Source organism: Stenella coeruleoalba (genome assembly GCF_951394435.1).
Source record: "Stenella coeruleoalba genome assembly, contig: scaffold_34, whole genome shotgun sequence".
Classification (NCBI taxonomy): domain Eukaryota; kingdom Metazoa; phylum Chordata; class Mammalia; order Artiodactyla; family Delphinidae; genus Stenella; species Stenella coeruleoalba.
In genome coordinates, this window is record NW_027646159.1 from 1,468,303 (window position 1) to 1,493,331 (window position 25,029).

General features: G+C 43.8%; 2 long non-coding RNA genes across 6 annotated transcripts in view; both read left to right on the forward strand.

Moving 5' to 3' along the window:
* Positions 1-15,252, forward strand: part of LOC307181298 — a 315,417-nt gene extending 300,165 nt beyond the window's left edge. The window contains exons 2-3 of the long non-coding RNA XR_013826376.1: positions 11,772-11,853; positions 14,938-15,252. This is a non-coding gene — a long non-coding RNA (uncharacterized lncRNA). The remainder of the gene's footprint in view (positions 1-11,771; positions 11,854-14,937) is intronic.
* LOC307181296 overlaps positions 1-25,029 on the forward strand; it is a 1,479,290-nt gene that overhangs the window by 835,117 nt on the left and 619,144 nt on the right. The gene's annotated exons all lie outside the window — the stretch shown is intronic.

Genomic DNA, 25,029 nt, shown 5'->3' on the forward strand with positions numbered 1-25,029 from the left:
CCGTCCAGACACCTCCAGCTAGCCTCTCATTGGTTCTCGCTATTCCTGTTCATCTTCCGCAGAAATTGCAAACTGGGCCAAACAGGAGGTTAAAGGCGCTGACTCTCCAAGTGGGGAGAGTGTTAGTATAGCGTCTGGAATGTTGCAGCCGAGTACCAGGGGAGGAAAACTGAGACATATTTGCACACGTCTCCCGTTCACATGGTTCATCATACTTGGGTTCCACATGCATGTTTTAGCTGAAGGAAGAATACCTTAAACCTGGAGAGTTGAGACCCGTGTAATGGGTACCATGCAATATGACTTCAAAGGGTCTTCATTTGCTCACCGAACCTCTCCAATCCTATCACTGCTGCGTTTATGCCCCTGTACACATGCTTGATTCTCTTTTGGAGACATAGCAATCCATAGGTTTTACGATACTTACTAGTCAGGTACATTCTTAGGCGTTTAATACGGGGTGTTGAGTCCATTTCGTTGAGCAAGGAGTAGCTCTTGTCTATTCCATATTTGGCTTAAGGAACTTTATCTGTGCTCATTTCAATCTCTGGTTTTATGCAGCACCCCAACTCACCTTTACCCTTAAGCAAGCATAAGTTGGTTTTCTAAATTTGGGACCCTGTTCTGTTCTGTAATTCAGTTCCTGTGTAGCCAAGTTTACATTCCGTGTATTACTGATATCTTATGATGTTTCTTTTTCTGTGTGACTTATTTCAGTTAGAATCATCATACCTGAATCCACTCATTGTGCTGCTAAGGGCCTGATGACACAGATTTCATTGCTGAGTGATATTGCTTTGTAAGTAAATACCACAACTTCTTTATCCATTTTTCACTTTCTGCGATGTTGAACTTGTACTGTAAACGAGGTTCTTGTAAACAGAGCCGTTCCAAACTTTGGGGTGGCTGTGTCTTTTTGATTTTAATTTCCCTAAGCTATAGGACCATAAGTGGAAGTGCCCTAGGTTCTGTTGCTTTGTTTTTTAGATGTTTCAGGAAACACCATACACTTCTCCCGAGTGGTTGTTGGCAATTTACATCCCGCCCATCAGCATAACAAGGCTCCCAGTTCTCCATGGCCTGTCCTGCCTTTCTGGATTTTACACTTTTTTCAGATGGCCCTTTTGACCGGGGGGAAGTGAGACTTCATTGTAGTGCAGATTTCTTTGCAAGCTTGCTTGGTTGGCCAAAAAGGGCGTATGCGTTTTTTCCTGAATATATTCAGGAAAAAACGCATATGCCCTTTTTGGCCAAGTGCATCATTGTGGACGTTCTGCCTCTTTTCCTATGCTTTCAATGCAATTCCAGTCTACCTCCTGAAATCGGTTTCCTGCAATTCTGCCCCGCTTTCAAGTCCTCTTGGCAGCCTTACTTCAGTCTATTTTTGGACGATAGCTGTCATTTATAACTCTGCAGGTTTGTGAATTACAGTGCCCCTGAGCTCCTTTCTTCAACTCGCTTTCTTTTGAGCTGGCCGCAACACCGCAGGATGGCTTCAGGCCCTAATCTGGTTCCGGTACGGCACGCTGAGCCTTTGGTTATTTCCTCTTCCTGGTGGGAAATGAGAGTTAAATTTGCCCGTCCAGACACCTCCAGCTAGCCTCTCATTGGTTCTCGCTATTCCTGTTCATCTTCCGCAGAAATTGCAAACTGGGCCAAACAGGAGGTTAAAGGCGCTGACTCTCCAATTAGGGCGAGTGTTAGTATAGCGTCTGGAATGTTGCACCCGAGTACCAGGGGAGGAAAACTGAGACATATTTGAACACGTCTCCCGTTCACATGGTTCATCATACTTGGGTTCCACATGCATGTTTTAGCTGAAGGAAGAATACCTTAAACCTGCGTAGTTGAAACCCGTGGAATGGGTACCATGCAATATGACTTCAAAGGGTCTTCATTTGCTCACCGAACCTCTCCAATCCTATCACTGCTGCGTTTATGCCCCTGTACACATGCTTGATTCTCTTTCTGAGACATAGCAATCCATAGGTTTTAAGATACTTACTAGTCAGGTACATTCTTAGGCGTTTAATACGGGGTGTTGAGTCCATTTCGTTGAGCAAGGAGTAGCTCTTGTCTATTCCATATTTGGCTTAAGGAACTTTATCTGTGCTCATTTCAATCTCTGGTTTTATGCAGCACCGCAACTCACCTTTACCCTTAAGCAAGCATAAGTTGGTTTTCTAAATTTGAGACCCTGTTCTGTTCTGTAATTCAGTTCCTGTGTAGCCAAGTTTACATTCCGTGTATTACTGATATCTTATGATGTTTCTTTTTCTGTGTGACTTATTTCAGTTAGAATCATCATACCTGAATCCACTCATTGTGCTGCTAAGGGCCTGATGACACAGATTTCATTGCTGAGTGATATTGCTTTGTAAGTAAATACCACAACTTCTTTATCCATTTTTCACTTTCTGCGATGTTGAACTTGTACTGTAAACGAGGTTCTTGTAAACAGAGCCGTTCCAAACTTTGGGGTGGCTGTGTCTTTTTGATTTTAATTTCCCTAAGCTATAGGACCATAAGTGGAAGTGCCCTAGGTTCTGTTGCTTTGTTTTTTAGATGTTTCAGGAAACACCATACACTTCTCCCGAGTGGTTGTTGGCAATTTACATCCCGCCCATCAGCATAACAAGGCTCCCAGTTCTCCATGGCCTGTCCTGCCTTTCTGGATTTTACACTTTTTTCAGATGGCCCTTTTGACCGGGGGGAAGTGAGACTTCATTGTAGTGCAGATTTCCTTTGCAAGCTTGCTTGGTTGGCCAAAAAGGGCGTATGCGTTTTTTCCTGAATATATTCAGGAAAAAACTCATACGCCCTTTTTGGCCAAGTGCATCATTGTGGACGTTCTGCCTCTTTTCCTATGCTTTCAATGCAATTCCAGTCTACCTCCTGAAATCGGTTTCCTGCAATTCTGCCCCGCTTTCAAGTCCTCTTGGCAGCCTTACTTCAGTCTATTTTTGGACGATAGCTGTCATTTATAACTCTGCAGGTTTGTGAATTACAGTGCCCCTGAGCTCCTTTCTTCAACTTGCTTTCTTTTGAGCTGGCCGCAACACCACAGGATGGCTTCAGGCCCTAATCTGGTTCCGGTACGGCACGCTGAGCCTTTGGTGATTTCCTCTTCCTGGTGGGAAATGAGAGTTAAATTTGCCCGTCCAGACACCTCCAGCTAGCCTCTCATTGGTTCTCGCTATTCCTGTTCATCTTCCGCAGAAATTGCAAACTGGGCCAAACAGGAGGTTAAAGGCGCTGACTCTCCAAGTGGGGAGAGTGTTAGTAAAGCGTCTGGAATGTTGCACCCGAGTACCAGGGGAGGAAAACTGAGACATATTTGAACACGTCTCCCGATCACATGGTTGATCATACTCTGGGTTCCACATGCATGTTTTAGCTGAAGGAAGAATACCTAAAACCTGGGTAGTTGAAACCCGTGGAATGGGTACCATGCAATATGACTTCAAAGGGTCTTCATTTGCTCACCGAACCTCTCCAATCCTATCACTGCTGCGTTTATGCCCCTGTACACATGCTTGATTCTCTTTCGGAGACATAGCAATCCATAGGTTTTAAGATACTTACTACTCAGGTACATTTTTAGGCGTTTAATATGCGGTGTTGAGTCCATTTCGTTGAGCAAGGAGTAGCTCTTGTCTATTCCATATTTGGCTTAAGGAACTTTATCTGTGCTCATTTCAATCTCTGGTTTTATGCAGCACCCCAACTCACCTTTCCCCTTAAGCAAGCATAAGTTGGTTTTCTAAATTTGAGAACCTGTTCTGTTTTGGAATTCAGTTCCTGTGTAGCCAAGTTTACATTCCGTGTATTAGTGATATCTTATGATGTTTCTTTTTCTGTGTGACTTATTTCAGTTAGAATCATCATACCTCAATCTACTCATTATGCTGCTATGGGCCTGATGACATAGATTTCATTGCTGAGTGATACTGCATTGTACGTAAGTACCACAAGTTCTTTATCCATTTTTCACTTTCTGTGATATTGAACTTGTACTGTAAACGAGGTTCTTGTAAACAGAGGCGTCCCAAACTTTGGGGTGGCTGTGTCTTTTTGATTTTAATTTCCCTAAGCTATAGGACCATAAGTGGAAGTGCCCTAGGCTCTGTTGCTTTGTTTTTTAGATGTTTCAGGAAACACCATACACTTCTCCTGAGTGTCTGTTGGCAATTTACATCCCGCCCATCAGCATAACAAGGCTCCCAGTTCTCCATGGCCTGTCCTGCCTTTCTGGATTTTACACTTTTTTCAGATGGCCCTTTTGACCGGGGGGAAGTGAGACTTCATTGTAGTGCAGATTTCCTTTGCAAGTTTGCTTGGTTGGCCAAAAAGGGCGTATGCGTTTTTTCCTGAATATATTCAGGAAAAAACGCATACGCCCTTTTTGGCCAAGTGCATCATTGTGGACGTTCTGCCTCTTTTCCTATGCTTTCAATGCAATTCCAGTCAACCTCCTGAAATCGGTTTCCTGCAATTCTGCCCCGCTTTCAAGTCCCCTGGGCAGCCTTACTTCAGTCTATTTTTGGACGATAGCCGTCATTTATAACTCTGCAGGTTTGTGAATTACAGTGCCCCTGAGCTCCTTTCTTTAACTCGCTTTCTTGTGACCTGGCCGCAACACCGCAGGATGGCTTCAGGCCCTAATCTGGTTCCGGCACGGCACGCTGAGCCTTTGGTTAATTCCCCTTCCTGATGGGAAATGAGAGTTAAATTTGCCCGTTCAGACACCTCCAGCTAGTCTCTCATTGGTTCTCGCTATTCCTGTTCATCTTCCGCAGAAATTGCAAACTGGGCCAAACAGGAGGTTAAAGGGACTGACTCTCCAAGTCGGGAGAGTGTTAGTAAAGCGTCTGGAATGTTGCACCCGAGTACCAGGGGAGGAAAACTGAGACATATTTGAACACGTCTCCCGTTCACATGGTTGATCATACTCTGGGTTCCACATGCATGTATTAGCTGAAGGAAGAATACCTAAAACCTGGGTAGTTGAAACCCGTGGAATGGGAACCATGCAATATGATTTCAAAGGGTCTTCATTTGCTCACCGAACCTCTCCAATCCTATCACTGCTGCGTTTATGCCCCTGTACACACGCTTGATTCTCTTTCGGAGACATAGCAATCTATAGGTTTTAAGATACTTACTAGTCAGGTACATTCTTAGGCGTTTAATATGCGGTGTTGAGTCCATTTTGTTGAGCAAGGAGTAGCTCTTGTCTATTCCATATTTGGCTTAAGGAACTTTATCTGTGCTCATTTCAATCTCTGGTTTTATGCAGCACCCCAACTCACCTTTCCCCTTAAGCAAGCATAAGTTGGTTTTCTAAATTTGAGACCCTGTTCTGTTCTGTAATTCAGTTCCTGTGTAGCCAAGTTTACATTCCGTGTATTACTGATATCTTATGATGTTTCTTTTTCTGTGTGACTTATTTCAGTTAGAATCATCATACCTGAATCCACTCATTGTGCTGCTAAGGGCCTGATGACACAGATTTCATTGCTGAGTGATATTGCTTTGTAAGTAAATACCACAACTTCTTTATCCATTTTTCACTTTCTGCGATGTTGAACTTGTACTGTAAACGAGGTTCTTGTAAACAGAGCCGTTCCAAACTTTGGGGTGGCTGTGTCTTTTTGATTTTAATTTCCCTAAGCTATAGGACCATAAGTGGAAGTGCCCTAGGCTCTGTTGCTTTCTTTTTTCGATGTTTCAGGAAACACCATACACTTCTCCCGAGTGTCTGTTGGCAATTTACATCCCTCCCATCAGCATAACAAGGCTCCCAGTTCTCCATGGCCTGTCCTGCCTTTCTGGATTTTACACTTTTTTCAGATGGCCCTTTTGACCGGGGAGAAGTGAGACTTCATTGTAGTGCAGATTTCCTTTGCAAGCTTGCTTGGTTGGCCAAAAAGGGCGTATGCGTTTTTTCCTGAATATATTCAGGAAAAAACGCATATGCCCTTTTTGGCCAAGTGCATCATTGTGGACGTTCTGCCTCTTTTCCTATGCTTTCAATGTAATTCCAGTCTACCTCCTGAAATCGGTTTCCTGCAATTCTGCCCCGCTTTCAAGTCCTCTGGGCAGCCTTACTTCAGTCTATTTTTGGACGATAGCTGTCATTTATAACTCTGCAGGTTTGTGAATTACAGTGCCCCTGAGCTCCTTTCTTCAACTCGCTTTCTTTTGAGATGGCCGCAACACCGCAGGATGGCTTCAGGCCCTAATCTGGTTCCGGTACGGCACGCTGAGCCTTTGGTTATTTCCTCTTCCTGGTGGGAAATGAGAGTTAAATTTGCCCGTCCAGACACCTCCAGCTAGCCTCTCATTGGTTCTCGCTATTCCTGTTCATCTTCCGCAGAAATTGCAAACTGGGCCAAACAGGAGGTTAAAGGGACTGACTCTCCAAGTGGGGAGAGTGTTAGTAAAGCGTCTGGAATGTTGCACCCGAGTACCAGGGTACGAAAACTGAGACATATTTGAACTCGTCTCCCGTTCACATGGTTGATCATACTTGGGTTCCACATGCATGTTTTAGCTGAAGGAAGAATACCTAAAACCTGGGTAGTTGAGACCCGTGTAATGGGTACCATGCAATATGACTTCAAAGGGTCTTCATTGCTCACCGAACCTCTGCAATCCTATCACTGCTGCGTTTATGCCCCTGTACACATGCTTGATTCTCTTTTGGAGACATAGCAATCCATAGGTTTTACGATACTTACTAGTCAGGTACATTCTTAGGCGTTTAATATGCGGTGTTGAGTCCATTTCGTTGAGCAAGGAGTAGCTCTTGTCTATTCCATATTTGGCTTAAGGAACTTTATCTGTGCTCATTTCAATCTCTGGTTTTATGCAGCACCCCAACTCACCTTTCCCCTTAAGCAAGCATAAGTTGGTTTTCTAAATTTGAGACCCTGTTCTCTTTTGGAATTCAGTTCCTGTGTAGCCAAGTTTACATTCCGTGTATTACTGATATCTTATGATGTTTCTTTTTCTGTGTGACTTATTTCAGTTAGAATCATCATACCTGAATCCACTCATTGTGCTGCTAAGGGCCTGATGACACAGATTTCATTGCTGAGTGATATTGCTTTGTAAGTAAATACCACAACTTCTTTATCCATTTTTCACTTTCTGCGATGTTGAACTTGTACTGTAAACAAGGTTCTTGTAAACAGAGGCGTCCCAAACTTTGGGGTGGCTGTGTCTTTTTGATTTTAATTTCCCTAAGCTATAGGACCATAAGTGGAAGTGCCCTAGGCTCTGTTGCTTTGTTTTTTAGATGTTTCAGGAAACACCATACACTTCTCCCGAGTGGTTGTTGGCAATTTACATCCCGCCCATCAGCATAACAAGGCTCCCAGTTCTCCATGGCCTGTCCTGCCTTTCTGGATTTTACACTTTTTTCAGATGGCCCTTTTGACTGGGGGGAAGTGAGACTTCATTGTAGTGCAGATTTCCTTTGCAAGCTTGCTTGGTTGGCCAAAAAGGGCGTATGCGTTTTTTCCTGAATATATTCAGGAAAAAACGCATACGCCCTTTTTGGCCAAGTGCATCATTGTGGACGTTCTGCCTCTTTTCCTATGCTTTCAATGCAATTCCAGTCTACCTCCTGAAATCGGTTTCCTGCAATTCTGCCCCGCTTTCAAGTCCTCTTGGCAGCCTTACTTCAGTCTATTTTTGGACGATAGCTGTCATTTATAATTCTGCAGGTTTGTGAATTACAGTGCCCCTGAGCTCCTTTCTTCAACTAGCTTTCTTGTGAGCTGGCCGCAACACCGCAGGATGGTTTCATGCCCTAATCTGGTTCCGGCACGGCACGCTGAGCCTTTGGTTAATTCCTCTTCCTGGTGGGAAATGAGAGTTAAATTTGCCCGTCCAGACACCTCCAGCTAGTCTCTCATTGGTTCTCGCTATTCCTGTTCATCTTCCGCAGAAATTGCAAACTGGGCCAAACAGGAGGTTAAAGGGACTGACTCTCCAAGTCGGGAGAGTGTTAGTAAAGCATCTGGAATGTTGCACGCGAGTACCAGGGTACGAAAACTGAGACATATTTGAACACGTCTCCCGATCACATGGTTGATCATACTCTGGGTTCCACATGCATGTTTTAGCTGAAGGAAGAATACCTTAAACCTGGAGAGTTGAGACCCGTGTAATGGGTACCATGCAATATGACTTCAAAGGGTCTTCATTTGCTCACCGAACCTCTCCAATCCTATCACTGCTGCGTTTATGCCCCTGTACACATGCTTGATTCTCTTTCGGAGACATAGCAATCCATAGGTTTTAAGATACTTACTAGTCAGGTACATTCTTAGGCGTTTAATATGCGGTGTTGAGTCCATTTCGTTGAGCAAGGAGTAGCTCTTGTCTATTCCATATTTGGCTTAAGGAACTTTATCTGTGCTCATTTCAATCTCTGGTTTTATGCAGCACCCCAACTCACCTTTCCCCTTAAGCAAGCATAAGTTGGTTTTCTAAATTTGAGACCCTGTTCTGTTCTGTAATTCAGTTCCTGTGTAGCCAAGTTTCCATTCCGTATATTACTGATATCTTATGATGTTTCTTTTTCTGTGTGACTTATTTCAGTTAGAATCATCATACCTGAATCCACTCATTGTGCTGCTAAGGGCCTGATGACATAGATTTCATTGCTGAGTGATATTGCTTTGTAAGTGAATACCACAACTTCTTTATCCATTTTTCACTTTCTGCGATGTTGAACTTGTACTGTAAACGAGGTTCTTGTAAACAGAGCCGTTCCAAACTTTTGGGTGGCTGTGTCTTTTTGATTTTTATTTCCCTAAGCTATAGGACCATAAGTGGAAGTGCCCTAGGTTCTGTTGCTTTGTTTTTTAGATGTTTCAGGAAACACCATACACTTCTGCCGTGTGGTTGTTGGCAATTTACATCCCGCCCATCAGCATAACAAGGCTCCCAGTTCTCCATGGCCTGTCCTGCCTTTCTGGATTTTACACTTTTTTCAGATGGCCCTTTTGACCGGGGGGAAGTGAGACTTCATTGTAGTGCAGATTTCCTTTGCAAGCTTGCTTGGTTGGCCAAAAAGGGCGTATGCGTTTTTTCCTGAATATATTCAGGAAAAAACGCATACGCCCTTTTTGGCCAAGTGCATCATTGTGGACGTTCTGCCTCTTTTCCTATGCTTTCAATGCAATTCCAGTCTACCTCCTGAAATCGGTTTCCTGCAATTCTGCCCCGCTTTCAAGTCCTCTTGGCAGCCTTACTTCAGTATATTTTTGGACGATAGCTGTCATTTATAACTCTGCAGGTTTGTGAATTACAGTGCCCCTGAGCTCCTTTCTTCGACTCGCTTTCTTGTGAGCTGGCCGCAACACCGCAGCATGGCTTCACGCCCTAATCTGGTTCCGGTACGGCACGCTGAGCCTTTGGTTAATTCCTCTTCCTGGTGGGAAATGAGAGTTAAATTTGCCCGTCCAGACACCTCCAGCTAACCTCTCATTGGTTCTCAATATTCCTGTTCATCTTCCGCAGAAATTGCAAACTGGGCCAAACAGGAGGTTAAAGGCGCTGACTCTCCAAGTGGGGAGAGTGTTAGTAAAGCGTCTGGAATGTTGCACCCGAGTACCAGGGGAAGAAAACTGAGACATATTTGAACACGTCTCCCGATCACATGGTTGATCATACTCTGGGATCCACATGCATGTTTTAGCTGAAGGAAGAATACCTTAAAACTGGAGAGTTGAGACCCGTGGAATGGGTACCATGCAATATGACCTCAAGGGTCTTCATTTGCTCACCGAACCTCTCCAATCCTATCACTGCTGCGTTTATGCCCCTGTACACATGCTTGATTCTCTTTCGGAGACATAGCAATCCATAGGTTTTAAGATACTTACTAGTCAGGTACATTCTTAGGCGTTTAATATGGGGTTTTGAGTCCATTTCGTTGAGCAAGCAGTAGCTCTTGTCTATTCCATATTTGGCTTAAGGAACTTTATCTGTGCTCATTTCAATCTCTGGTTTTATGCAGCACCCCAACTCACCTTTCCCCTTAAGCAAGCATAAGTTGGTTTTCTAAATTTGAGACCCTGTTCTGTTCTGTAATTCAGTTCCTGTGTAGCCAAGTTTACATTCCGTGTATTACTGATATCTTATGTTGTTTCTTTTTTTGTGTGACTTATTTCAGTTAGAATCATCATACCTGAATCCACTCATTGTGCTGCTAAGGGCCTGATGACACAGATTTCATTGCTGAGTGATATTGCTTTGTAAGTAAATACCACAACTTCTTTATCCATTTTTCACTTTCTGCGATGTTGAACTTGTACTGTAAACGAGGTTCTTGTAAACAGAGCCGTTCCAAACTTTGGGGTGGCTGTGTCTTTTTGATTTTAATTTCCCTAAGCTATAGGACCATAAGTGGAAGTGCCCTAGGCTCTGTTGCTTTGTTTTTTCGATGTTTCAGGGAACACCATACACTTCTCCCGAGTGTCTGTTGGCAATTTACATCTTGCCCATCAGCATAACAAGGCTCCCAGTTCTCCATGGCCTGTCCTGCCTTTCTGGATTTTACACTTTTTTCAGATGGCCCTTTTGACCGGGGAGAAGTGAGACTTCATTGTAGTGCAGATTTCCTTTGCAAGCTTGCTTGGTTGGCCAAAAAGGGCGTATGCGTTTTTTCCTGAATATATTCAGGAAAAAACGCATACGCCCTTTTTGGCCAAGTGCATCATTGTGGACGTTCTGCCTCTTTTCCTATGCTTTCAATGCAATTCCAGTCTACCTCCTGAAATCGGTTTCCTGCAATTCTGCCCCGCTTTCAAGTCCTCTTGGCAGCCTTACTTCAGTCTATTTTTGGACGATAGCTGTCATTTATAACTCTGCAGGTTTGTGAATTACAGTGCCCCTGAGCTCCTTTCTTCAACTCGCTTTCTTGTGAGCTGGCCGCAACACTGCAAGATGGCTTCAGGCCGTAATCTGGTTCCGGCATGGCACGCTGAGCCTTTGGTTATTTCCTCTTCCTGGTGGGAAATGACACTTAAATTTGCCCGTCCAGACACCTCCAGCTAGTCTCTCATTTGTTCTCGCTAATCCTATTCATCTTCCGAACAAATTACAAACTGGGTCAAACAAGAGTTTAAAGGCACTGACTATCCAAGTGGGGAGAGTGTTAGTAAAGCGTCTAGAATGTTGCACCCGAGTACCAGGGGACGAAAACTGAGACATATTTGAACACGTCTCCCGATCACACGGTTGATCATACTCTGGGTTCCACATGCATGTTTTAGCTGAAGGAAGAATACCTAAAACCTGGGTAGTTGAGACCCGTGTAATGGGTACCATGCAATATGACTTCAAAGGGTCTTCATTGCTCACCGAACCTCTGCAATCCTATCACTGCTGCGTTTATGCCCCTGTACACATGCTTGATTCTCTTTTGGAGACATAGCAATCCATAGGTTTTAAGATACTTACTAGTCAGGTACATTCTTAGGCGTTTAATATGCGGTGTTGAGTCCATTTCATTGAGCAAGGAGTAGCTCTTGTCTATTCCATATTTGACTTAAGGAACTTTATCTGTGCCCATTTCAATCTCTGGTTTTATGCAGCACCCCAACTCACCTTTCCCCTTAAGCAAGCATAAGTTGGTTTTCTAAATTTGAGACCCTGTTCTGTTCTGTAATTCAGTTCCTGTGTAGCCAAGTTTACATTCCGTGTATTACTGATATCTTATGATGTTTCTTTTTCTGTGTGACTTGTTTCAGTTAGAATCATCATAGCTGAATCCACTCATTGTGCTGCTAAGGGCCTGATGACACAGATTTCATTGCTGAGTTATATTGCTTTGTAAGTAAATACCACAACTTCTTTATCCATTTTTCACTTTCTGTGATGTTGAACTTGTACTGTAAACGAGGTTCTTGTAAACAGAGGCGTCCCAAACTTTGGGGTGGCTGTGTCTTTTTGACTTTAATTTCCCTAAGCTATAGGACCATAAGTGGAAGTGCCCTAGGTTCTGTTGCTTTGTTTTTTAGATGTTTCAGGAAACACCATACACTTCTCCCAAGTGGTTGTTGGCACTTTACATCCCGCCCATCAGCATAACAAGGCTCCCAGTTCTCCATGGCCTGTCCTGCCTTTCTGGATTTTACACTTTTTTCAGATGGCCCTTTTGACCGGGGGGAAGTGAGACTTCATTGTAGTGCAGATTTCCTTTGCAAGCTTGCTTGGTTGGCCAAAAAGGGCGTATGCGTTTTTTCCTGAATATATTCAGGAAAAAACGCATACACCCTTTTTGGCCAAGTGCATCATTGTGGACGTTCTGCCTCTTTTCCTATGCTTTCAATGCAATTCCAGTCTACCTCCTGAAATCGGTTTCCTGGAATTCTGCCCCGCTTTCAAGTCCTCTTGGCAGCCTTACTTCAGTCTATTTTTGGACGATAGCTGTCATTTATAACTCTGCAGGTTTGTGAATTACAGTGCCCCTGAGCTCCTTTCTTCAACTCGCTTTCTTGTGACCTGGCCGCAACACCGCAGGATGGCTTCAGGCCCTAATCTGGTTCTGGCACGGCACGCTGAGCCTTTGGTTATTTCCTCTTCCTGGTGGGAAATGAGAGTTAAATTTGCCCGTCCAGACACCTCCAGCTAGTCTCTCATTGGTTCTCCTATTCCTGTTCATCTTCCGCAGAAATTGCAAACTGGGCCAAACAGGAGGTTAAAGGCGCTGACTCTCCAAGTGGGGAGAGTGTTAGTAAAGCGTCTGGAATGTTGCACCCGAGTACCAGGGGAGGAAAACTGAGACATATTTGAACACGTCTCCCGTTCACATGGTTGATCATACTTGGGTTCCACATGCATGTTTTAGCTGAAGGAAGAATACCTAAAACCTGGGTAGTTGAGACCCGTGTAATGGGTACCATGCAATATGACTTCAAAGGGTCTTCATTGCTCACTGAACCTCTCCAATCCTATCACTGCTGCATTTATGGCCCTGTACACATGCTTGATTCTCTTTTGGAGACATAGCAATCCATAGGTTTTACGATACTTACTAGTCAGGTACATTCTTAGGCGTTTAATATGCGGTGTTGAGTCCATTTCGTTGAGCAAAGAGTAGCTCTTGTCTATTCCATATTTGACTTAAGGAACTTTATCTGTGCTCATTTCAATCTCTGGTTTTATGCAGCACCCCAACTCACCTTTCCCCTTAAGCAAGCATAAGTTGGTTTTCTAAATTTGAGACCCTGTTCTGTTCTGTAATTCAGTTCCTGTGTAGCCAAGTTTACATTCCGTGTATTACTGATATCTTATGATGTTTCTTTTTCTGTGTGACTTATTTCAGTTAGAATCATCATACCTGAATCCACTCATTGTGCTGCTAAGGGCCTGATGACACAGATTTCATTGCTGAGTGATATTGCTTTGTAAGTAAATACCACAACTTCTTTATCCATTTTTCACTTTCTGCGATGTTGAACTTGTACTGTAAACGAGGTTCTTGTAAACAGAGCCGTTCCAAACTTTGGGGTGGCTGTGTCTTTTTGATTTTAATTTCCCTAAGCTATAGGACCATAAGTGGAAGTGCCCTAGGTTCTGTTGCTTTGTTTTTTAGATGTTTCAGGAAACACCATACACTTCTCCCGAGTGGTTGTTGGCAATTTACATCCCGCCCATCAGCATAACAAGGCTCCCAGTTCTCCATGGCCTGTCCTGCCTTTCTGGATTTTACACTTTTTTCAGATGGCCCTTTTGACCGGGGGGAAGTGAGACTTCATTGTAGTGCAGATTTCCTTTGCAAGCTTGCTTGGTTGGCCAAAAAGGGCGTATGCGTTTTTTCCTGAATATATTCAGGAAATATTCAGGAAAAAACGCATACGCCCTTTTTGGCCAAGTGCATCATTGTGGACGTTCTGCCTCTTTTCCTATGCTTTCAATGCAATTCCAGTCTACCTCCTGAAATCGGTTTCCTGCAATTCTGCCCCACTTTCAAGTCCTCTTGGCAGCCTTACTTCAGTATATTTTTGGACGATAGCTGTCATTTATAACTCTGCAGGTTTGTGAATTACAGTGCCCCAGAGCTCCTTTATTCAACTTGCTTTCTTGTGACCTGACCGCAACACCGCAGGATGGCTTCAGGCCCTAATCTGGTTCCGGCACGGCACGCTGAGCCTTTGGTTATTTCCTCTTCCTGGTGGGAAATGAGAGTTAAATTTGCCCGTCCAGACACCTCCAGCTAGTCTCTCATTGGTTCTCGCTATTCCTGTTCATCTTCCGCAGAAATTGCAAACTCGGCCAAACAGGAGGTTAAAAGCGCTGACTCTCCAAGTGGGGAGAGTGTTAGTAAAGCGTCTGGAATGTTGCACCCGAGTACCAGGGGAGGAAAACTGAGACATATTTGAACACGTCTCCGTTCACATGGTTGATCATACTTGGGTTCCACATGCATGTTTTAGCTGAAGGAAGAATACCTTAAACCTGGAGAGTTAAGACCCGTGGAATGGGTACCATGCAATATGACTTCAAAGGGTCTTCATTTGCTCACCGAACCTCTCCAATCCTATCACTGCTGCGTTTATGCCCCTGTACACATGCTTGATTCTCTTTTGGAGACATAGCAATCCATAGGTTTTAAGATACTTACTAGTCAGGTACATTCTTAGGCCTTTAATATGCGGTATTGAGTCCATTTCGTTGAGCAAGGAGTAGCTCTTGTCTATTCCATAGTTGACTTAAGGAACTTTATCTGTGCTCATTTCAATCTCTGGTTTTATGCAGCACCCCAACTCACCTTTCCCCTTAAGCAAGCATAAGTTGGTTTTCTAAATTTGAGACCCTGTTCTGTTCTGTAATTCAGTTCCTGTGTAGCCAAGTTTACATTCCGTGTATTACTGATATCTTATGATGTTTCTTTTTCTGTGTGACTTATTTCAGTTTGAATCATCATACCTGAATCCACTCATTGTGCTGCTAAGGGCCTGATGACACAGATTTCATTGCTGAGTGATATTGCTTTGTAAGTAAATACCACAACTTCTTTATCCATTTTTAACTTTCTGTGATATTGAATTTGTACTGTAAACGAGGTTCTTGTAAACAGAGCCGTTCCAAACTTTGGGGTGGCTGTGTCTTTTTGATTTTAATTTCCCTAAGCTATAGGACCATAAGTGGAAGTGCCCTAGGTTCTGTTGCTTTGTTTTTTAGATGTTTCAGGAAACACCATACACTTCTCCCAAGTGGTTGTTGGCAATTTACATCCCGCCCATCAGCATAACAAGGCTCCCAGTTCTCCATGACCTGTCCTGCCTTTCTGGATTTTACACTTTTTTCAGATGGCCCTTTTGACCGGGGGGAAGTGAGACTTCATTGTAGTGCAGATTTCCTTTGCAAGCTTGCTTGGTTGGCCAAAAAGTGCGTATGCGTTTTTTCCTGAATATATTCAGGAAAAAACGCATACGCCCTTTTTGGCCAAGTGCATCATTGTGGACGTTCTGCCTCTTTTCCTACGCTTTCAATGCAATTCCAGTCTACCTCCTGAAATCGGTTTCCTGCAATTCTGCCCCGCTTTCAAGTCCTCTTGGCAGCCTTACTTCAGTCTATTTTTGGACGATAGCTGTCATTTATAACTCTGCAGGTTTGTGAATTACAGTGCCCCTGAGCTCCTTTATTCAACTTGCTTTCTTGTAACCTGACCGCAACACCGCAGGATGGCTTCAGGCCCTAATCTGGTTCCGGCACGGCACGCTGAGCCTTTGGTTATTTCCTCTTCCTGGTGGGAAATGAGAGTTAAATTTGCCCGTCCAGACACCTCCAGCTAGTCTCTCATTGGTTCTCGCTATTCCTGTTCATCTTCCGCAGAAATTGCAAACTCGGCCAAACACGAGGTTAAAGGCGCTGACTCTCAAGTGGGGAGAGTGTTAGTAAAGCGTCTGGAATGTTGCACCCGAGTACCAGGGGAGGAAAACTGAGACATATTTGAACACGTCTCCCGATCACATGGTTGATCATACTCTAGGTTCCACATGCATGTTTTAGCTGAAGGAAGAATACCCTAAACCTGGGTAGTTGAAACCCGTGCAATGGGTACCATGCAATATGACTTCAAAGGGTCTTCATTTGCTCACCGAACCTCTCCAATCCTATCACTGCTGCGTTTATGCCCCTGTACACATGCTTGATTCTCTTTCGGAGACATAGCAATCCATAGGTTTTAAGAAACTTACTAGTCAGGTACATTCTTAGGCGTTTAATATGCGGTGTTGAGTCCATTTCGTTGAGCAAGGAGTAGCTCTTGTCTATTCCATATTTGGCTTAAGGAACTTTATCTGTGCTCATTTCAATCTCTGTTTTTATGCAGCACCCCAACTCACCTTTCCCCTTAAGCAAGCATAAGTTGGTTTTCTAAATTTGAGACCCTGTTCTGTTCTGTAATTCCGTTCCTGTGTAGCCAAGTTTCCATTCCGTTTATTACTGATATCTTATGATGTTTCTTTTTCTGTGTGACTTATTTCAGTTAGAATCATCATACCTGAATCCACTCATTGTGCAGCTAAGGGCCTGATGACATAGATTTCATTGCTGAGTGATATTGCTTTGTAAGTAAATACCACAACTTCTTTATCCATTTTTCACTTTCTGCGATGTTGAACTTGTACTGTAAACGAGGTTCTTGTAAACAGAGACGTCCCAAACTTTGGGGTGGCTGTGTCTTTTTGATTTTAATTTCCCTAAGCTATAGGACCATAAGTGGCAGTGCCCTAGGCTCTGTTGCTTTGTTTTTTAGATGTTTCAGGAAACACCATACACTTCTCCCGAGTGTCTGTTGGTAATTTACATCCCGCCCATCAGCATAACAAGGCTCCCAGTTCTCCATGGCCTGTCTTGTCTTTCTGGATTTTACACTTTTTTCAGATGGCCCTTTTGACCGGGGGGAAGTGAGACTTCATTGTAGTGCAGATTTCCTTTGCAAGCTTGCTTGGTTGGCCAAAAAGGGCGTATGCGTTTTTTCCTGAATGTATTCAGGAAAAAACGCATACGCCCTTTTTGGCCAAGTGCATCATTGTGGAGGTTCTGCCTCTTTTCCTATGCTTTCAATGCAATTCCAGTCTACCTCCTGAAATCGGTTTCCTGCAATTCTGTCCCGCTTTCAAGTCCTCTTGGCAGCCTTACTTCAGTCTATGTTTGGACGATAGCTGTCATTTATAACTCTGCAGGTTTGTGAATTACAGTGCCCCTGAGCTCCTTTCTTCAACTCGCTTTCTTGTGACCTGGCCGCAACACCGCAGGATGGCTTCAGGCCCTAATCTGGTTCCGGCACGGCACGCTGAGCCTTTGGTTAATTCCTCTTCCTGGTGGGAAATGAGAGTTAAATTTGCCCGTCCAGACACCTCCAGCTAGTCTCTCATTAGTTCTCACTATTCCTGCTCATCTTCCGCAGAAATTGCAAACTGGGCCAAACAGGAGGTTAAAGGGACTGACTCTCCAAGTCCAGAGACTGTTAGTAAAGCGTCTGGAATGTTGCACCCGAGTACCAGGGGAGGAAAACTGAGACATATTTGAACACGTCTCCCGTTCACATGGTTGATCATACTCTGGGTTCCACATGCATGTTTTAGCTGAAGGAAGAATACCTTAAACCTGGAGAGTTGAGACCCGTGTAATGGGTACCATACAATATGACTTCAAAGGGTCTTCATTTGCTCACCAAACCTCTCCAATCCTATCTCTGCTGCGTTTATGCCCCTGTACACATGCTTGATTCTCTTTCGGAGACATAGCAATCCATAGGTTTTAAGATACTTACTAGTCAGGTACATTCTTAGGCGTTTAATATGCGGTGTTGAGTCCATTTCGTTGAGCAAGGAGTAGCTCTTGTCTATTCCATATTTGGCTTAAGGAACTTTATCTGTGCTCATTTCAATCTCTGGTTTTATGCAGCACCCCAACTCACCTTTACCCTTAAGCAAGCATAAGTTGGTTTTCTAAATTTTAGACCCTGTTCTGTTTTGGAATGCAGTTCCTATGTAGCCAAGTTTACATTCCGTGTATTAGTGATATCTTATGATGTTTCTTTTTCTGTGTGACTTATTTCAGTTAGAATCATCGTACCTGAATCCACTCATTGTGCAGGTAAGGGCCTGATGACATAGATCTCATTGCTGAGTGATATTGCTTTGTAAGTAAATACCACAACTTCTTTATCCATTTTTCACTTTCTGCGATGTTGAACTTGTACTGTAAACGAGGTTCTTGTAAACAGAGCCGTCTCAAACATTGGGGTGGCTGTGTCTTTTTGATTTTAATTTCCCTAAGCTATAGGACCATAAGTGGCAGTGCCCTAGGCTCTGTTGCTTTGTTTTTTAGATGTTTCAGGAAACACCATACACTTCTCCCGAGTGGTTGTTGGCAATTTACATCCCGCCCATCAGCATAACAAGGCTCCCAGTTCTCCATGGCCTGTCCTGCCTTTCTGGATTTTACACTTTTTTCAGATGGCCCTTTTGACCGGGGGGAAGTGAGACTTCATTGTAGTGCAGATTTCCTTTGCAAGCTTGCTTGGTTGGCCAAAAAGGGCGTATGCGTTTTTTCCTGAATATATTCAGGAAAAAACGCATACGCCCTTTTTGGCCAAGTGCATCATTGTGGACGTTCTGCCTCTTTTCCTATGCTTTCAATGCAATTCCAGTCTACCTCCTGAAATCGGTTTCCTGCAATTCTGCCCCGCTTTCAAGTCCTCTTGGCAGCCTTACTTCAGTCTATTTTTGGACGATAGCTGTCATTTATAACTCTGCAGGTTTGTGAATTACAGTGCCCCTGAGCTCCTTTCTTCAACTCGCTCTGTTTTGAGCTGGCCGCAACACCGACGGATGGCTTCAGGCCCTAATCTGGTTCCGGTACGGCACGCTGAGCCTTTGGTGATTTCCTCTTCCTGGTGGGAAATGAGAGTTAAATTTGTCCGTCCAGACACCTCCAGCTAGCCTCTCATTGGTTCTCGCTATTCCTGTTCATCTTCCGCAGAAATTGCAAACTGGGCCAAACAGGAGGTTAAAGGCGCTGACTCTCCAAGTGGGGAGAGTGTTAGTAAAGCGTCTGGAATGTTGCACCCGAGTACCAGGGGAGGAAAACTGAGACATATTTGAACACGTCTCCCGTTCACATGGTTCATCATACTTGGGTTCCACATGCATGTTTTAGCTGAAGGAAGAATACCTTAAACCTGGAGAGTTAAGACCCGTGGAATGGGTACCATGCAATATGACTTCAAAGGGTCTTCATTGGCTCACCGAACCTCTCCAATCCTATCACTGCTGCGTTTATGCCCCTGTACACATGCTTGATTCTCTTTTGGAGACATAGCAATCCATAGGTTTTAAGATACTTACTAGTCAGGTACATTCTTAGGCGTTTAATATGCGGTGTTGAGTCCATTTCGTTGAGCAAGGAGTAGCTCTTGTCTATTCCATATTTGACTTAAGGAACTTTATCTGTGCTCATTTCAATCTCTGGTTTTATGCAGCACCCCAACTCACCTTTCCCCTTAAGCAAGCATAAGTTGGTTTTCTAAATTTGAGACCCTGTTCTGTTCTGTAATTCAGTTCCTGTGTAGCCAAGTTTACATTCCGTGTATTACTGATATCTTATGATGTTTCTTTTTCTGTGTGACTTATTTCAGTTAGAATCATCATACCTGAATCCACTCATTGTGCTGCTAAGGGCCTGATGACACAGATTTCATTGCTGAGTGATATTGCTTTGTAAGTAAATACCACAACTTCTTTATCCATTTTTCACTTTCTGCGATGTTGAACTTGTACTGTAAACGAGGTTCTTGTAAACAGAGCCGTTCCAAACTTTGGGGTGGCTGTGTCTTTTTGATTTTAATTTCCCTAAGCTATAGGACCATAAGTGGAAGTGCCCTAGGTTCTGTTGCTTTGTTTTTTAGATGTTTCAGGAAACACCATACACTTCTCCCGAGTGGTTGTTGGCAATTTACATCCCGCCCATCAGCATAACAAGGCTCCCAGTTCTCCATGGCCTGTCCTGCCTTTCTGGATTTTACACTTTTTTCAGATGGCCCTTTTGACCGGGGGGAAGTGAGACTTCATTGTAGTGCAGATTTCCTTTGCAAGCTTGCTTGGTTGGCCAAAAAGGGCGTATGCGTTTTTTCCTGAATATATTCAGGAAATATTCAGGAAAAAACGCATACGCCCTTTTTGGCCAAGTGCATCATTGTGGACGTTCTGCCTCTTTTCCTATGCTTTCAATGCAATTCCAGTCTACCTCCTGAAATCGGTTTCCTGCAATTCTGCCCCGCTTTCAAGTCCTCTTGGCAGCCTTACTTCAGTCTATTTTTGGACGATAGCTGTCATTTATAACTCTGCAGGTTTGTGAATTACAGTTCCCCTGAGCTCCTTTCTTCAACTCGCTTTCTTTTGAGATGGCCGCAACACCGCAGGATGGCTTCAGGCCCTAATCTGGTTCCGGTACGGCACGCTGAGCCTTTGGTTATTTCCTCTTCCTGGTGGGAAATGAGAGTTAAATTTGCCCGTCCAGACACCTCCAGCTAGCCTCTCATTGGTTCTCGCTATTCCTGTTCATCTTCCGCAGAAATTGCAAACTGGGCCAAACAGGAGGTTAAAGGCGCTGACTCTCCAAGTGGGGAGAGTGTTAGTAAAGCGTCTGGAATGTTGCACCCGAATACCAGGGGAGGAAAACTGAGACATATTTGAACACGTCTCCCGTTCACATGGTTGATCATACTTGGGTTCCACATGCATGATTTAGCTGAAGGAAGAATACCTAAAACCTGGGTAGTTGAGACCCGTGTAATGGGTACCATGCAATATGACTTCAAAGGGTCTTCATTGCTCACCGAACCTCTCCAATCCTATCACTGCTGCATTTATGGCCCTGTACACATGCTTGATTCTCTTTTGGAGACATAGCAATCCATAGGTTTTACGATACTTACTAGTCAGGTACATTCTTAGGCGTTTAATATGCGGTGTTGAGACCATTTCGTTGAGCAAGGAGTAGCTCTTGTCTATTCCATATTTGACTTAAGGAACTTTATCTGTGCTCATTTCAATCTCTGGTTTTATGCAGCACCCCAACTCACCTTTCCCCTTAAGCAAGCATAAGTTGGTTTTCTAAATTTGAGACCCTGTTCTGTTCTGTAATTCAGTTCCTGTGTAGCCAAGTTTACATTCCGTGTATTACTGATATCTTATGATGTTTCTTTTTCTGTGTGACTTATTTCAGTTAGAATCATCATACCTGAATCCACTCATTGTGCTGCTAAGGGCCTGATGACACAGATTTCATTGCTGAGTGATATTGCTTTGTAAGTAAATACCACAACTTCTTTATCCATTTTTCACTTTCTGCGATGTTGAACTTGTACTGTAAACGAGGTTCTTGTCAACAGAGCCGTTCCAAACTTTGGGGTGGCTGTGTCTTTTTGATTTTAATTTCCCTAAGCTATAGGACCATAAGTGGAAGTGCCCTAGGTTCTGTTGCTTTGTTTTTTAGATGTTTCAGGAAACACCATACACTTCTCCCGAGTGGTTGTTGGCAATTTACATCCCGCCCATCAGCATAACAAGGCTCCCAGTTCTCCATGGCCTGTCCTGCCTTTCTGGATTTTACACTTTTTTCAGATGGCCCTTTTGACCGGGGGGAAGTGAGACTTCATTGTAGTGCAGATTTCCTTTGCAAGCTTGCTTGGTTGGCCAAAAAGGGCGTATGCGTTTTTTCCTGAATATATTCAGGAAAAAACGCATACGCCCTTTTTGACCAAGTGCATCATTGTGGACGTTCTGCCTCTTTTCCTACGCTTTCAATGCAATTCCAGTCTACCTCCTGAAATCGGTTTCCTGCAATTCTGCCCCGCTTTCAAGTCCTCTTGGCAGCCTTACTTCAGTCTATTTTTGGACGATAGCTGTCATTTATAACTCTGCAGGTTTGTGAATTACAGTGCCCCTGAGCTCCTTTATTCAACTTGCTTTCTTGTGACCTGACCGCAACACCGCAGGATGGCTTCAGGCCCTAATCTGGTTCCGGCACGGCACGCTGAGCCTTTGGTTATTTCCTCTTCCTGGTGGGAAATGAGAGTTAAATTTGCCCGTCCAGACACCTCCAGCTAGTCTCTCATTGGTTCTCGCTATTCCTGTTCATCTTCCGCAGAAATTGCAAACTCGGCCAAACAGGAGGTTAAAGGCGCTGACTCTCCAAGTGGGGAGAGTGTTAGTAAAGCGTCTGGAATGTTGCACCCGAGTACCAGGGGAGGAAAACTGAGACATATTTGAACACGTCTCCGTTCACATGGTTGATCATACTTGGGTTCCACATGCATGTTTTAGCTGAAGGAAGAATACCTTAAACCTGGAGAGTTAAGACCCGTGGAATGGGTACCATGCAATATGACTTCAAAGGGACTTCATTTGCTCACCGAACCTCTCCAATCCTATCACTGCTGCGTTTATGCCCCTGTACACATGCTTGATTCTCTTTTGGAGACATAGCAATCCATGGGTTTTAAGATACTTACTAGTCAGGTACATTCTTAGGCGTTTAATATGCGGTGTTGAGTCCATTTCGTTGAGCAAGGAGTAGCTCTTGTCTATTCCATAGTTGACTTAAGGAACTTTATCTGTGCTCATTTCAATCTCTGGTTTTATGCAGCACCCCAACTCACCTTTCCCTTTAAGCAAGCATAAGTTGGTTTTCTAAATTTGAGACCCTGTTCTGTTCTGTAATTCAGTTCCTGTGTAGCCAAGTTTACATTCCGTGTATTACTGATATCTTATGATGTTTCTTTTTCTGTGTGACTTATTTCAGTTAGAATCATCATACCTGAATCCACTCATTGTGCTGCTAAGGGCCTGATGACATAGATTTCATTGCTGAGTGATATTGCTTTGTAAGTAAATACCACAACTTCTTTATCCATTTTTCACTTTCTGCGATGTTGAACTTGTACTGTAAACGAGGTTCTTGTAAACAGAGGCGTCCCAAAATTTGGGGTGGCTGTGTCTTTTTGATTTTAATTTCCCTAAGCTATAGGACCATAAGTGGAAGTGCCCTAGGTTCTGTTGCTTTGTTTTTTAGATGTTTCAGGAAACACCATACACTTCTCCCGAGTGGTTGTTGGCAATTTACATCCCGCCCATCAGCATAACAAGGCTCCCAGTTCTCCATGGCCTGTCCTGCCTTTCTGGATTTTACACTTTTTTCAGATGGCCCTTTTGACCGGGGGGAAGTGAGACTTCATTGTAGTGCAGATTTCCTTTGCAAGCTTGCTTGGTTGGCCAAAAAGGGCGTATGCGTTTTTTCCTGAATATATTCAGGAAAAAACGCATACGCCCTTTTTGGCCAAGTGCATCATTGTGGACGTTCTGCCTCTTTTCCTCTGCTTTCAATGCAATTCCAGTCTACCTCCTGAAATCGGTTTCCTGCAATTCTGCCCCGCTTTCAAGTCCTCTTGGCAGCCTTACTTCAGTATATTTTTGGACGATAGCTGTCATTTATAACTCTGCAGGTTTGTGAATTACAGTGCCCCTGAGCTCCTTTCTTCAACTCGCTCTGTTTTGAGCTGGCCGCAACACCGAGGGATGGCTTCAGGCCCTAATCTGGTTCCGGTACGGCACGCTGAGCCTTTGGTGATTTCCTCTTCCTGGTGGGAAATGAGAGTTAAATTTGCCCGTCCAGACACCTCCAGCTAGCCTCTCATTGGTTCTCGCTATTCCTGTTCATCTTCCGCAGAAATTGCAAACTGGGCCAAACAGGAGGTTAAAGGCGCTGACTCTCCAAGTGGGGAGAGTGTTAGTAAAGCGTCTGGAATGTTGCACCCGAGTACCAGGGGAGGAAAACTGAGACATATTTGAACACGTCTCCCGTTCACATGGTTCATCATACTTGGGTTCCACATGCATGTTTTAGCTGAAGGAAGAATACCTTAAACCTGGAGAGTTAAGACCCGTGTAATGGGTACCATGCAATATGACTTCAAAGGGTCTTCATTGGCTCACCGAACCTCTCCAATCCTATCACTGCTGCGTTTATGCCCCTGTACACATGCTTGATTCTCTTTCGGAGACATAGCAATCCATAGGTTTTAAGATACTTACTAGTCAGGTACATTCTTAGGCGTTTAATATGCGGTGTTGAGTCCATTTCGTTGAGCAAGGAGTAGCTCTTGTCTATTCCATATTTGACTTAAGGAACTTTATCTGTGCTCATTTCAATCTCTGGTTTTATGCAGCACCCCAACTCACCTTTCCCCTTAAGCAAGCATAAGTTGGTTTTCTAAATTTGAGACCCTGTTCTGTTCTGTAATTCAGTTCCTGTGTAGCCAAGTTTACATTCCGTGTATTACTGATATCTTATGATGTTTCTTTTTCTGTGTGACTTATTTCAGTTAGAATCATCATACCTGAATCCACTCATTGTGCTGCTAAGGGCCTGATGACACAGATTTCATTGCTGAGTGATATTGCTTTGTAAGTAAATACCACAACTTCTTTATCCATTTTTCACTTTCTGCGATGTTGAACTTGTACTGTAAACGAGGTTCTTGTAAACAGAGCCGTTCCAAACTTTGGGGTGGCTGTGTCTTTTTGATTTTAATTTCCCTAAGCTATAGGACCATAAGTGGAAGTGCCCTAGGTTCTGTTGCTTTGTTTTTTAGATGTTTCAGGAAACACCATACACTTCTCCCGAGTGGTTGTTGGCAATTTACATCCCGCCCATCAGCATAACAAGGCTCCCAGTTCTCCATGGCCTGTCCTGCCTTTCTGGATTTTACACTTTTTTCAGATGGCCCTTTTGACCGGGGGGAAGTGAGACTTCATTGTAGTGCAGATTTCCTTTGCAAGCTTGCTTGGTTGGCCAAAAAGGGCGTATGCGTTTTTTCCTGAATATATTCAGGAAATATTCAGGAAAAAACGCATACGCCCTTTTTGGCCAAGTGCATCATTGTGGACGTTCTGCCTCTTTTCCTATGCTTTCAATGCAATTCCAGTCTAC